This window comes from Leiobunum rupestre, chromosome 9 (assembly GCF_980474605.1).
Source record: "Leiobunum rupestre chromosome 9, qqLeiRupe1.1.hap1, whole genome shotgun sequence".
In the NCBI taxonomy this organism is placed as follows: domain Eukaryota; kingdom Metazoa; phylum Arthropoda; class Arachnida; order Opiliones; family Sclerosomatidae; genus Leiobunum; species Leiobunum rupestre.
Window position 1 is genome coordinate 40,264,364 of NC_143392.1, and position 13,569 is coordinate 40,277,932.

The following is a 13,569-nucleotide window of genomic DNA, read 5'->3' on the forward strand; positions in this document are numbered from 1 at the left end:
ACGCTTCCTTTATTTCTTGTCTTTTTTCTTTATTTCGCGTCTTTCAATTAACTAGGTAGCTTTTCCCCACCTGTTCTTTAAAATCAAGTAAATAATCCTTATCCCCTTAAAAGAAATGACAACGATGGTATTCGAACCCATGCCTCAGAAGAGACTGGTGCCTAAAACCAGCGCCATAGACCACTAGGCCACGCTGCCTTCTGTTCTAACTTTTTTTTTTTAAATGCGCGTCTTTCAATTAACCAGGTAGCTTCTCCCCACCTATTCTTTAAAATCAAATAAATAATCCTTCTCCCTTAAAAGAAATGACAGCGATGTGATTCGAACCCCTGCCACAGAAGAGAGTGGCGACAACTGGTGCCTTAAACCAGCATCATAGACCACTCGGACACGCTGCTTTCATTTCTAATCTTTTTTTTAAATTCGCGTCTTTCAATTAACCAAGTAGCTTCTCCCCAACTCTTCTTTAAAATCAAGTAAATAATCCTTCTCCTTTTAAAAGAAATGACAGCGATGGGATTCGAACCCATGGCTCAGAAGAGACTGGTGCCTGAAAACAGCGCCATAGACCACTCGTCCACGCTGTCTTCATTTCTGATTTATTTTTTTTAAATTAGCGTCTTCCAATTAACCAGGTAGCGTCTCCCCACCTCTTCTTTAAAATCAAATAAATAATTCTTCTCCCCTTAAAAGAAATGACAACGATGGGATTCGAACTCATGCCTCAGAAGAGACTGGTGCCTAAAACCAGCGCCATAGACCACTCGGCCACGCTGCCTTCACTTCTAATCTTTTTTTTTAAATTCGCGTCTTTCAGTTAACCAGGTAGCTTCTCCGCACCCCTTCTTTAATATCAAATAAATAGCCCTTCTCCCCTTAAAAGAAATGACAGCGATGGGATTCGAACCCATGCCTCAGAAGAAACTGGTGAATAAATTCACCCCTGTAGACCACTCGTCCACGCTGCCTTCATTTCTAATCTTTTTTTAAATTCGCGTAATTCAATTAACCAGGAAGCTTCTCCCCTTCGCGTCTTTCAATTAACTAGGTAGCTTCTCCCCACCTCTTCTTTAAAATCAAATAAATAATTCTTCTCCCCTTAAAAGAAATGACAGCGATGGGATTCGAACCCATGCCTCAGAAGAGACAGGTGCCTAAAACCAGCGCCATAGACCACTCGGCCATGCTGCCTTTATTTCATGTCTTTTTTCTTAATTTTGCGTCTTCCAATTAACTAGGTAGCTTTTCCCCACCTGTTCTTTAAAATCAAGTATATAATCCTTATCCCCTTAAAAGAAATGACAACGATGGGATTCGAACCCATGCCTCAGAAGAGACTGGTGCCTAAAACCAGCGCCATAGACTACTCGGCCACGCTGCCTTCTGTTCTAACTTTTTTTTAAATGCGCGTCTTTCAATTAACCAGGTAGCTTCTCCCCACCTATTCTTTAAAATCAAATAAATAATCCTTCTCCCTTAAAAGAAATGACAGCGATGTGATTCGAACCCCTGCCACAGAAGAGAGTGGCGACAACTGGTGCCTTAAACCAGCATCATAGACCACTCGGACACGCTGCTTTCATTTCTAATCTTTTTTTTAAATTCGCGTCTTTCAATTAACCAAGTAGCTTCTCCCCAACTCTTCTTTAAAATCAAGTAAATAATCCTTCTCCTTTTAAAAGAAATGACAGCGATGGGATTCGAACCCATGGCTCAGAAGAGACTGGTGCCTGAAAACAGCGCCATAGACCACTCGTCCACGCTGTCTTCATTTCTGATTTATTTTTCTTAAATTAGCGTCTTCCAATTAACCAGGTAGCGTCTCCCCACCTCTTCTTTAAAATCAAATAAATAATTCTTCTCCCCTTAAAAGAAATGACAACGATGGGATTCGAACTCATGCCTCAGAAGAGACTGGTGCCTAAAACCAGCGCCATAGACCACTCGGCCACGCTGCCTTCACTTCTAATCTTTTTTTTTAAATTCGCGTCTTTCAGTTAACCAGGTAGCTTCTCCGCACCCCTTCTTTAATATCAAATAAATAGCCCTTCTCCCCTTAAAAGAAATGACAGCGATGGGATTCGAACCCATGCCTCAGAAGAAACTGGTGAATAAATTCACCCCTGTAGACCACTCGTCCACGCTGCCTTCATTTCTAATCTTTTTTTAAATTCGCGTAATTCAATTAACCAGGAAGCTTCTCCCCTTCGCGTCTTTCAATTAACTAGGTAGCTTCTCCCCACCTCTTCTTTAAAATCAAATAAATAATTCTTCTCCCTTAAAAGAAATGACAGCGATGGGATTCGAATCCATGCCTCAGAAGAGACAGGTGCCTAAAACCAGCGCCATAGACCACTCGGCCATGCTGCCTTTATTTCATGTCTTTTTTCTTAATTTTGCGTCTTCCAATTAACTAGGTAGCTTTTCCCCACCTGTTCTTTAAAATCAAGTATATAATCCTTCTCCCCTTAAAAGAAATGACAACGATGGGATTCGAACCCATGCCTCAGAAGAGACTGGTGCCTAAAACCAGTACCATAAACCACTCGGCCACGCTGCCTTCATCTCTTGACTTTTTTTTGAACATCGCGTCTTTTAATTAACCAGTTAGCTTCTCCCCACCTCTCTTTAAAATCCAATAAATCATGCTTCTCCCTTAAAAGAAATGAAAGCGATAGGAATCGAACTCATGCCTCAGAAGAGACTGGTGCCTGAAACCAGCGCCATAGAACACTTGGCCACGCTGCTTTCATTTCTAATCTTTTTTTTAAATATGCGTCTTTCAATTAACGAGTTAGCTTCTCCCCACCCCTTTTTTAAAATCAAATAAATAATCCTTCTCCCTTAAAAGAAATGACAGCGATGGGATTCCAGACCATGCCTCAGAAGAGACTGGTGCCTGAAACCAGCGCCATAGACCACTCGGCCACGCTGCCTTCATTTCTAATCTTTTTTCTTAAATTCGCTTCTTTCAATTAACCAGGTAGCTTCTCCCCACCTCTTCTTTAAAATTCAATAAATAATCCTTCTAGCCTTAAAAGAAATGACAGCGATGGGATTCGAGACTATGCCTCAGGAGAGACTGGTGCCTTAAACCAGCACTATAAACCACTCGCCCACGCCGCCTTCATTTCTAATCTTTTTTTTAAATTCGCGTCTTTCAATTAACCAGGTAGCTTCTCCCCGCCCCTTCTTTAAAATTAAATAAATAATCCTTCTCCACTTAAAAGAAATGACAGCGATGGGACTCGAACCCATGCCTCAGAAGATACTGGTGCTTACTGGTGCCTAAGACCAGTGCCTAGACCACCCGGCCACGCTGCCGTCCTTCCTTTTCTTTTTTTTAAATTCGCGTCTTTCAATTTACCTGGTAGCTTCTACCTTACCCCTCTTTAAAATCAAATAAATAATCCTTCTCCCCTTAAAAGAAATGACAGCGATGGTATTCTAACCCATGCCTCAGAAGAGACTGGTGCCTGAAACTAGCGCCATAGACCACTCGGCCACGCTTCCTTTATTTCTTGTTGTTTTTTTTCTTTATTTCGCGTCTTTCAATTAACTAGGTAGCTTTTCCCCACCTGTTCTTTAAAATCAAGTAAATAATCCTTATCCCCTTAAAAGAAATGACAGCGGTGGGATTCGAACCCATGCCTCAGAAGAGACTGGTGCCTAAAACCAGTGCCATAAGCCACTCACTCGGCCACGCTGCCTTCATATCTTGCCTTTTTTTTAAATTCGTGTCTTTTAATTAACCAGTTAGCTTCTACCCACCTCTTCTTTAAAATCAAATAAATAATCCTTCTCCCTTAAAAGTAATGAAAGCGATGGGAATCGAACTTATAACTCAGCAGAGACTGGTGCCTGAAACCAGCGCCATAGACCACTCGGCCACGCTGCCTTCATTTCTAATCTTTTTTTTTGAATTCGCGTAATTCAATTAACCAGGAAGCTTCTCCCCTTCGCGTCTTTCAATTAACCAGGTAGCTTCTCCCCTTCGCGTCTTTCAATTAACCAGGTGGCTTCTCCCCACCCCTTCTTTAAAATCAAATAAATAATCCTTCTCCCTTAAAAGAAATGACAGCGATGTGATTCGAACCCCTGCTTCAGAAGAGAGTGGCGACTACTGGTGCCTTAAACCAGCATCATAGACCACTCGGACACGCTTCTTTCATTTCTAATCTTTTTTTTTAAATTCGCGTCTTTCAATAAACCAGGTAGCTTCTCCCCAACTGTTCTTTAAAATCAAGTAAATAATCCTTCTCGTTTTAAAAGAAATGACAGCGATGGGATTCGAACCCATGCCTCAGAAGAGACTGGTGCCTGAAAACAGCGCCATAGACCACTCGTCCACGCTGTCTTCATTTCTAATTTATTTTTCTTAAATTAGCGTCTTCCAATTAACCAAGTAGCGTCTCCCCACCTCTTCTTTAAAATCAAATAAATCATCCTTCTCCCTTTTAAAGAAATGACAGCGATGGGATTCGAACCCATGCCTCATGAGAGACTGGTGCCTAAAACCAGCGCCATAGACCACTCGGCCACGCTGCCTTCGTATCTTGTCTTTTTTTTTAAACTTGCGTCTTTCAAATAACCAGTTAGCTTCTCCGCACCCCTTCTTTAAAATCAAATAAATAGCCCTTCTCCCCTTAAAAGAAAAGACAGCGATGGGATTCGAACCCATGCCTCAGAAGAAACTGGTGAATAAATTCATCCCTTTTTTTTATTAAGACCAAAAGTATTATTTACATTTAAAAATTTTTTAAATAAAACAAAACTCAAGCATTTATGAAAAATCGAAACACAATAAAACTTTTGACACCAAATAATCAAGCAGTCATAACATTAGCATTGAATAAATTCACTTAAAAAGTCCCAATAAAATATTTTTTAACACAGTGCCATTCTGAGAGGTATCCGGCTTTAAAAGTTTCAATTGGTTAATAGTTTCTTTGCGAACACATGCTTTAATACGACTTGTTAGCACCGGAACCCGTGTTATTTTCCCGACACTTTTCAAATTACGACTCCGCCATATTTCGTCTTTAAGGACCGCGGAAAGCAATTTCGCCACCGATCAGAAAATTGGAGGTCTCTTAATGGTGGACGGAACAATCGAAAAAACGATAAACTGGGCACGAGGCTCAGATATAAAACCGAAAATTGAAACTGGGAGCTTTAAAATTGTGATAGAAAGCCAGGTCCACCACTCCTGAACTACGGGACACGTTACAAAAAGATGACTGACTGTTTCGCACCGAGAATTACAAAATAAACACATATTGTCCGCGACAAGACCAGCATGGAGTAACCGTTCTTTGACCGGAAATGCTTGGTGGATGAGACGAAAGTTAATGTCCACGTACCGCGTGGCCATTAGAGGGCAGGACACTTTTCCCCAATGCACTTGCACAAGTGGCGCGGAGAAAAAGCCTCTCCAACGTTCTTCGCCTCGAGACTCCATGGAACACGCTTGCTTTACCAAAGAACGGTAAAAGTCGGATGATTTGAGCTCGCTGAAAACGACAGCCTCTTCTTTAGAGTTGATGACCCAAACCAATTCGGAAACCGGTGGCTCATGAACCAGAATATCCAAAGAGTCCACAAAATGAGCCCAGGCCGGTGGAATGAGCCGCAACATCTTATGATAGAGCGAAAGTATTGACCGGTCCAGTAAACGCGGTCGAACCGATGAAACCATGTCCAAGATGACGGTATGAGGGAGGAAACCTGGGATGACCTCATACGTTATATCTCTCACAAGAACGAGCCCCGCGCGCGCGAAAGTAGCTCTCTCTTGCGCCGACGCGGAAAAACCGGTAACTCGCGGGTTCAGAAAAATCGGCTCAAAGACAGGATTCGCGTGCGGTAAAACAGTCCATTCATTGGCGACAAGTAATCTGTTCCACGCGCTAACAATACTGCGATACCGGGGAACCATCCTTGGTAATAGTTTCTGGTCGAACTGAAGCCGAAAGACTTGAAAGCCAATGCCCTCATAACCACCATAAAAAGAGAGCAAAAACCGTGAGACGTCCTTCATCGCGGAATCAGAGGAGTCGCCGATACAGCCTTTAATTTCTTTTAAACGGAACGCGAGGTTTTTCAGCTGGAAATCGACGAGGCCGTACCCCCCTTCAGATTTCGGACGAATTAATGTTTGGTAATCCACGTGACGCATGCCAGGACCCCAAATAAAATGCATCACCGCCGTTTTAAATCTTTGTGCCCAGGCTAATGGCAAATCTACCGAGCTCAGAGTATGCCAAAGCGTGGAAGCCGCCAGCACGTTAATGACGACAATTTTGCCCGTTAACGTAAGACGACGTTGTTTCCACGAACGTAAAGTGCCGGAGAACTTGTCCATTCGGGGGTTCCAGTTAAGACGGAGCAATTCTTGACCATCGTTCGTTAAATAAATCCCCAAAATCTTCAGTGGGTCGCCACTTATGGACACCCCAGAGATCACCATCGGAAGGCGATTGCGATACGACCCAAGCCACTGCGCCGGACATTTCTTTACGTTTAATTTGGCTCCGGACGCTCGACCATACCGCTCGTATTCATGAATAGCCTCGACCATACCATCAGTTGAACTGGTTAGAACCGTATTATCGTCCATGTTCGCAAACAGCAAAGGTAAGTGGCCGGTACCAAACATCGGGAGCCGTGGAATAGCCGGATTGCGCAACAGCGCAGCGAAAAGTGGTTCTGTCGAAAGGATATAGAGGAGGGGACTAAACGGGCAACCCTGGCGAACTGAACGGCGCAGGGGAAAAAAATCCGTCAAAAAGCCATTGACCCGGACACATGACTTGGCGTGGACTAGAAAGGCTTGAATCAATTTGAGGAAAAAAGCACCAAAGCCCATACTGCGAAGCACTTCAAACAAAAAGGACCAGTCCACTTGATCAAATGCCTTCTCCAAATCCAGTTTTAACAAAACTCCTGGTGCGTTTGTTGCCGATACAAGGTCAGACGCATCCAGCAAGAAGCGAGGCGTCTGCGATATGTCCCGGCCTCTCACCGCTCCTGTCTGGCATGGAGAAATTATATCCGGCAAAAGAGGTGCCAGCCTATTAGCAAAGACCTTCGCGAGTATTTTATAGTCTACATTGAGCAGCGATATAGGACGCCAACACGCCAAAAAAGTGAGATCGCCGGACTTCGGGACAAGCAAAATCAGACCCTCAGTCATTGTACGGGGCAGTACACCATCCCGAGCAATCGTGGCCAAAACCCGAAGAAAACCTTCCTTGACTAAAGGCAGGAGAAATGACCAAAACTCGACTGTGAAGCCATCACGGCCAGGGCTTTTCCCCCGCTTCATTGATTTTAAGGCCGTAACAATCTCTGACCAGACAATGGTATTGTCCAGGCTCCGCCATTTGTCCTCTGATACTCTTCCCTGTACCAAGGAAGAAAAAATCCCGCCAGCTTCGGGATCTACCGGTGCCTTAGCATAGAGCCTCGCATAGTATTCAAAAATATTCTGACGAATAGTGGTACCGTCGCGGGTGATCTCGCCACTGGACAATGTAAGCGACTGAATCGTTTTTTTCCTCTCCCGAAAATTTTCGAGGCGCAGAAAAAAAGCAGTAGTTTTTTCGTCGGCTAAAAGGTGCTGGGCTTTCGCACGAACTGCGGCACCAACGAACTCATGGGCGGTAACTTGAGAAAGGGATTCCGTCAAAGCAATAAGTTTGGTTTCTTCATCAACTGACAAATTCCGACGAGCAAGGTAAGCATTAATCTCTATTTGCAATTTGGTTTTATGCGCGCGACGCTGCGAGGCCAAATGTTTGGAGTAAAAAATAGCGTAATCACGCAAAGATATTTTCAAATCTTCATACCACCGAAAAATATCTTCCCGGTAGGCAAGTGAGGTTTGGCTTCGTTCCACTATACGAGTACAACCAGTGAGAAAGTTATCATTCTCCAACAAAGAGGAATTAAAATCCCAAGTTACCGGCCCTCTCGGAGAACCAGACAGATCAATTTGCACTATGAGGGCTTTATGATCAGAAAAAGGAGAAACCATGTAAGTGCAACGAGATAAAAGAGCTAGTTCGGGCCGCCGAACTAAAAAGTAGTCTATTCGGGAGAATAAATATCGCCCAAAAACAAATCCAGCCCGCGAATATTCAAATTGCGAAGGATGGTAGTGACGCCAAACATCGACCAATGAAAGTTCGCCAGACATGGTTGGTAACGAATAATGCGGGTCCCGGCGAAAATTTGCCGGCCGCCGGTCCATTGAAGGGTTCATAACATCATTTAGATCGCCAAAAATAAAAGGCCGATGAAGCGTACTACAAATATTGGCGATTTCTTTAAAAAATTTCGAACGGGAGGCTGCGTCATTTGGAGCGTAAACATTAATATAGTCGATACAGGTATCATCTATTTCTAATGAGGTCAATAAAAAACGCCCCGTATTTTTATGTACCACCCGGCGGGGTAAGACGTCTATTCCTGGCCGTATTAAAGTTGCAACACCGCAAAAACCTCCATTATTTAAATCCAGGTCAATAAAAACTTTACCTCTAAAATACGTTTTAAAAATAGCTACATGTTCCGGGAGCCAGTGGATTTCTTGTAAAAAAACGAGATCATAGTCCTTTATAAAAGCTAATACATGTTCCATTTTCGTCTTATCACGCAATCCATTAACATTTAGCGATAAAAAACGTAACGCCATATTAATTATGCCATGTTGTGATCTTCCAAAACTCCATCAGACTGCTGCCCTCCAGACCCCATGGGGTCAGAGTCGTCACCAGGAGGCAAATTGGGCGTAGAGGCACGCTTACCGGTCAGGCGGGAGGACTTAAGAATAGAGGAACTCTTTCGGCGATACGGAAACGAAATGACGTCACCGTCGTCCGTTGAATGATGACGCTTGCTGTTAGGCCTACCGCTCTGTTTAGATTTAGAAGAACGATTAATTATCGCAGCATCCGGTTTACTAACACCCACGTCACCCGTATCCTGTAGCGCATCGCCCTCTGACTTATCAGCGGAATTATCATTACCAGCCCGCTGAGGACAATTACGAACGGTGTGGCCCTGTTGCTTGCAACCGAAACAAACAAACTTAGGACAGTCCTTGTATATGTGATCGGAAGCCAAACACCCGTTACAGACCCGGCCTTGGTGATCATGCTGGACTTTGTAAAAGGACTCCACCCCCATCATGTCCTTAAGTTAAATGCGATAGGGAAGTGACGAAACCCCTTCCGGTAACGCCACCTTCACACGTCGAACTCCCGTGTAAATATTCTTCTTATTCTTCGCCCATACTATCTCTCCCTTTAAATCACAGCCCATACTACGCAATTTCTCCATCAAAGCCTCGTCGGCAACAAATTCCGGTAAACCAAAAAAAGAGGCTACCACTACCTTAACAGCAACATTCGACACGGCATAGACTTCTTCATTAATATCAATTCCCTGCAAAACGCAGTCCTCGGCGTCCTTGACAGTGACGAACGTAACAAAAAAACCTCCTGTAGTTGGAACAACCGACGAGATGGCCTCCAACCCAAAAGCCAGGTGGATCGCCGTAATAACATCATCTTCTGTTATATCTTGGTTAGTGCAGGTTAAAAAGTTAGAGCGTTTAAAAATATCCATCCTGGATTTCAGACGAAAACCCAGGAGGGCAAGGAAACCGAAAAAAAAAACTGCGCGGATTAGTAAATTATAAATTAAGCAAACAAATTGTAAGAAAAATAACCGAAACTAAGGCTTAGCGAGCAGGCGAGGAGAGCAAAGAAAAACGAACCGCACTCTCCAAAAAACCAAACGCGAATCCCCATAAATTCATCCCTGTAGACCACTCGTCCACGCTGCCTTCATTTCTAATCTTTTTTTTTAAATTCGCGTAATTCAATTAACCAGGAAGCTTCTCCCCTTCGCGTCTTTCAATTAACCAGGTAGCTTCTCCCCTTCGCGTCTTTTAATTAACCAGGTAGCTTCTACCCACCCCTTCTTTAAAATCAAATAAATAATCCTTCTCCCCTTAAAAGAAATGACCGCGATGGGATTCGAACCCATGCCTCAGAAAATACTGGTGCTTACTGGTGCCTATGACCAGTGCCTTGACCACTCGGCCCCGCTGCTTTCCTTCCTTTTCTTCTTTTTTTGAAATTCACGTCTTTCAATTAGGCTGGTAGCTTCTACTCAACCCTTCTTTAAAATCAAATAAATAATTCTTCTCCCCTTAAAAGAAATGACAGCGATGGGATTCGAACCCATGCTTCAGAAGAGACTGGTGCCTAAAACCAGCGCCATAGACCACTCGGCCACGCTTCCTTTATTTCTTGTCTTTTTTCTTTATTTCGCGTCTTTCAATTAACTAGGTAGCTTTTCCCCACCTGTTCTTTAAAATCAAGTAAATAATCCTTATCCCCTTAAAAGAAATGACAACGATGGGATTTGAACCCATGCTTCAGAAGAGACTGGTGCCTAAAACCAGCGCCATAGACCACTCGGCCACGCTGCATTCACTTCTAACCTTTTTTTTTAAATTCGCGTCTTTCAATTAACCAGGTAGCTTCTCCCCACCCCTTTTTTAAAATCAAATAAATCATCCTTCTCCCCTTAAAAGAAATGACAACGATGGGATTCGAACCCATGCCTCAGAAGAGACTGGTGCCTGTAACCAGCGCCATAGACCACTCAGCCACGCTGCCTTCATTTCGAATTTTTATTCTTAAATTCGCGTCTTTCAATTAACCAGGTAGCGTCACCCAACCTCTTCTTTAAAATCAAATAAATCATCCTTCTCCCCTTAAAAGAAATGACAACGATGGGATTCGAACCCATGTCTCAGAAGAGAGTGGCGACTACTGGTGCCTGAAACCACCGCCATAGACCACTCGGCCACGCTGCTTTCATTTCTAATCTTTTTTTTAAATTCGCGTCTTTTAATTAACCAGGTAGCTTCTCCCCTACCCTTCTTTAAAATCAAATAAATAATCCTTCTCCCCTTAAAAGAAATGACAGCGATGGTATTCTAACCCATGCCTCAGAAGAGACTGGTGCCTTAAACCAGCGCCATAGACCACTCGGCCACGCTGCCTTCCTTTCTTAACTTTTTTTTGGAAATTTGCGTCGTTCAATTAACCTGGTAGCTTCTCCCCTACCCTTCTTTAAAATCAAATAAATAATCCTTCTCCCCTTTAAAGAAATGACAGCAATGGGATTCGAACCCATGAATCAGAAGAGACTGGTGCCTGAAACCAGCGCCATAGACCGCTCGGCCACGCTGCCTTCATTTCTTGTCTTTTTTTAAATAAGCGTCTTTCAATTAACCTGGTAGCTTCTCCCCTACCCTTCTTTAAAATCAAATAAATAATCCTTCTCCCCTTTAAAGAAATGACAGCAATGAGATTCGAACCCATGCCTCAGAAGAGACTGTTGCCTAAAACCAGCGCCATAGACCACTCGGCCACGCTGCCTTTATTTCTTGTGTTTTTTCTTTATTTTGCGTCTTTCAATTAACTAGGTAGATTCTCCCCTTCGCGTCTTTCAATTAACCTGGTACCTTCTCCCCTTCGCGTCTTTCAATTAACCAGGTAGCTTCTCCCCACCCCTTCTTTATTATCAAATAAATAATCCTTCTCCCCTTAAAAGAAATGACAGCGATGGGATTCGAACCCATGCCTAAGAAGAGACTGGTGCCTGAAACCAGCGCCATAGAACACTCCACCACGCTGCGTTCATTTCTCATATTTTTTTGATTTTAAAGAAGAGGTGGGGAGAAGCTACCTGGTTAATTGAAAGACGCGAATTTAAAAAAAAGGTTAGAAGTGAATGGAGCGTGGCCGAGTGGTCTATGGCGCTGGTTTTAGGCACCAGTCTCTTCTGAAGCATGGGTTCGAATCCCATCGTTGTCATTTCTTTTAAGGGGATAAGGATTATTTACTTGATTTTAAAGAACAGGTGGGGAAAAGCTACCTAGTTAATTGAAAGACGCGAAATAAAGAAAAAAGACAAGAAATAAAGGAAGCGTGGCCGAGTGGTCCATGGCGCTGGTTTTAGGCACCAGTCTCTTCTGAAGCATGGGTTCGAATCCCATCGCTGTCATTTCTTTTAAGGGGAGAAGAATTATTTATTTGATTTTAAAGAAGGGTTGAGTAGAAGCTACCAGCCTAATTGAAAGACGTGAATTTCAAAAAAAGAAGAAAAGGAAGGAAAGCAGCGGGGCCGAGTGGTCAAGGCACTGGTCATAGGCACCAGTAAGCACCAGTATTTTCTGAGGCATGGGTTCGAATCCCATCGCGGTCATTTCTTTTAAGGGGAGAAGGATTATTTATTTGATTTTAAAGAAGGGGTGGGTAGAAGCTACCTGGTTAATTAAAAGACGCGAAGGGGAGAAGCTACCTAGTTAATTGAAAGACGCGAAGGGGAGAAGCTTCCTGGTTAATTGAATTACGCGAATTTAAAAAAAAAGATTAGAAATGAAGGCAGCGTGGACGAGTGGTCTACAGGGATGAATTTATGGGGATTCGCGTTTGGTTTTTTGGAGAGTGCGGTTCGTTTTTCTTTGCTCTCCTCGCCTGCTCGCTAAGCCTTAGTTTCGGTTATTTTTCTTACAATTTGTTTGCTTAATTTATAATTTACTAATCCGCGCAGTTTTTTTTTTCGGTTTTCTTGCCCTCCTGGGTTTTCGTCTGAAATCCAGGATGGATATTTTTAAACGCTCTAACTTTTTAACCTGCACAAACCAAGATATAACAGAAGATGATGTTATTACGGCGATCCACCTGGCTTTTGGGTTGGAGGCCATCTCGTCGGTTGTTCCAACTACAGGAGGTTTTTTTGTTAGGGTTCGAACCCATGCCTCAGAAGAGACTGGTGTCTGAAACCAGCGCCATAGACCACACGTCCACGCCGCCTTCATTTCTAATTTTTTTTTAAATTCGCGTCTTCCAATTAACCAGGTAGCTTATCCCCACCTCTTCTTTAAAATCAAATAAATAATCCTTCTCTCTTTAAAAGAAATGACAGAGATGGGATTCGGACCCATGCCGCAGGAGAGACTGGTGCCTAAAACCAGCGCCATAGACCACTCGGCCACGCTGCCCTTATATCTTGACTTTTTTTTAAATTCGCGTCTTTCATTTAACCAGTTAGCTTCTCCCCACCCCTTCTTTAAAATCAAATAAATAATCCTTCTCCCTTAAAAGAAATGACAGCGATGTGATTCGAACCCATGTCTCAGAAGAGAGTGGCGACTTCTGGTGCCTGAAACCACCACCATAGACCACTCGGCCACGCTGCTTTCATTTCTAATCTTTTTTTTAAATTCGCGTCTTTTAATTAACCAGGTAGCTTATCCCCTACCCTTATTTAAAATAAAAAAATAATCCTTCTCCCCTTTAAAGAAATGACAGCAATGGGATTCGAACCCATGCCTCAGAAGAGACTGGTGCCTGAATTCAGCGCCATAGACCACTCGGCCTTCCTTAACTTTTTTTTGGAAATTTGCGTCGTTCAATTAACCTGGTAGCTTCTCCCCTACCCTTCTTTAAAATCAAATAAATAATCCTTCTCCCCTTTAAA

The 13,569-nt window shown here is 43.2% G+C and overlaps 3 non-coding genes across 3 annotated transcripts; all 3 read right to left on the bottom strand.

Annotated features, from left to right (window-relative positions):
* Positions 1 to 2,478: 2,478 nt before the first annotated feature.
* Positions 2,479 to 2,560, bottom strand: TRNAL-UAG (transfer RNA leucine (anticodon UAG)). Its single transcript has one exon. It is a non-coding gene; the product is annotated as a tRNA-Leu (tRNA).
* Positions 2,561 to 4,466: 1,906 nt separating this feature from the next.
* On the bottom strand, positions 4,467 to 4,548 carry TRNAL-UAG (transfer RNA leucine (anticodon UAG)). The gene has a single exon. It is a non-coding gene; the product is annotated as a tRNA-Leu (tRNA).
* A 6,064-nt stretch (positions 4,549 to 10,612) lies between these two features.
* On the bottom strand, positions 10,613 to 10,694 carry TRNAL-CAG (transfer RNA leucine (anticodon CAG)). Its single transcript has one exon. It is a non-coding gene; the product is annotated as a tRNA-Leu (tRNA).
* Between the last annotated feature and the right edge of the window lie 2,875 nt (positions 10,695 to 13,569).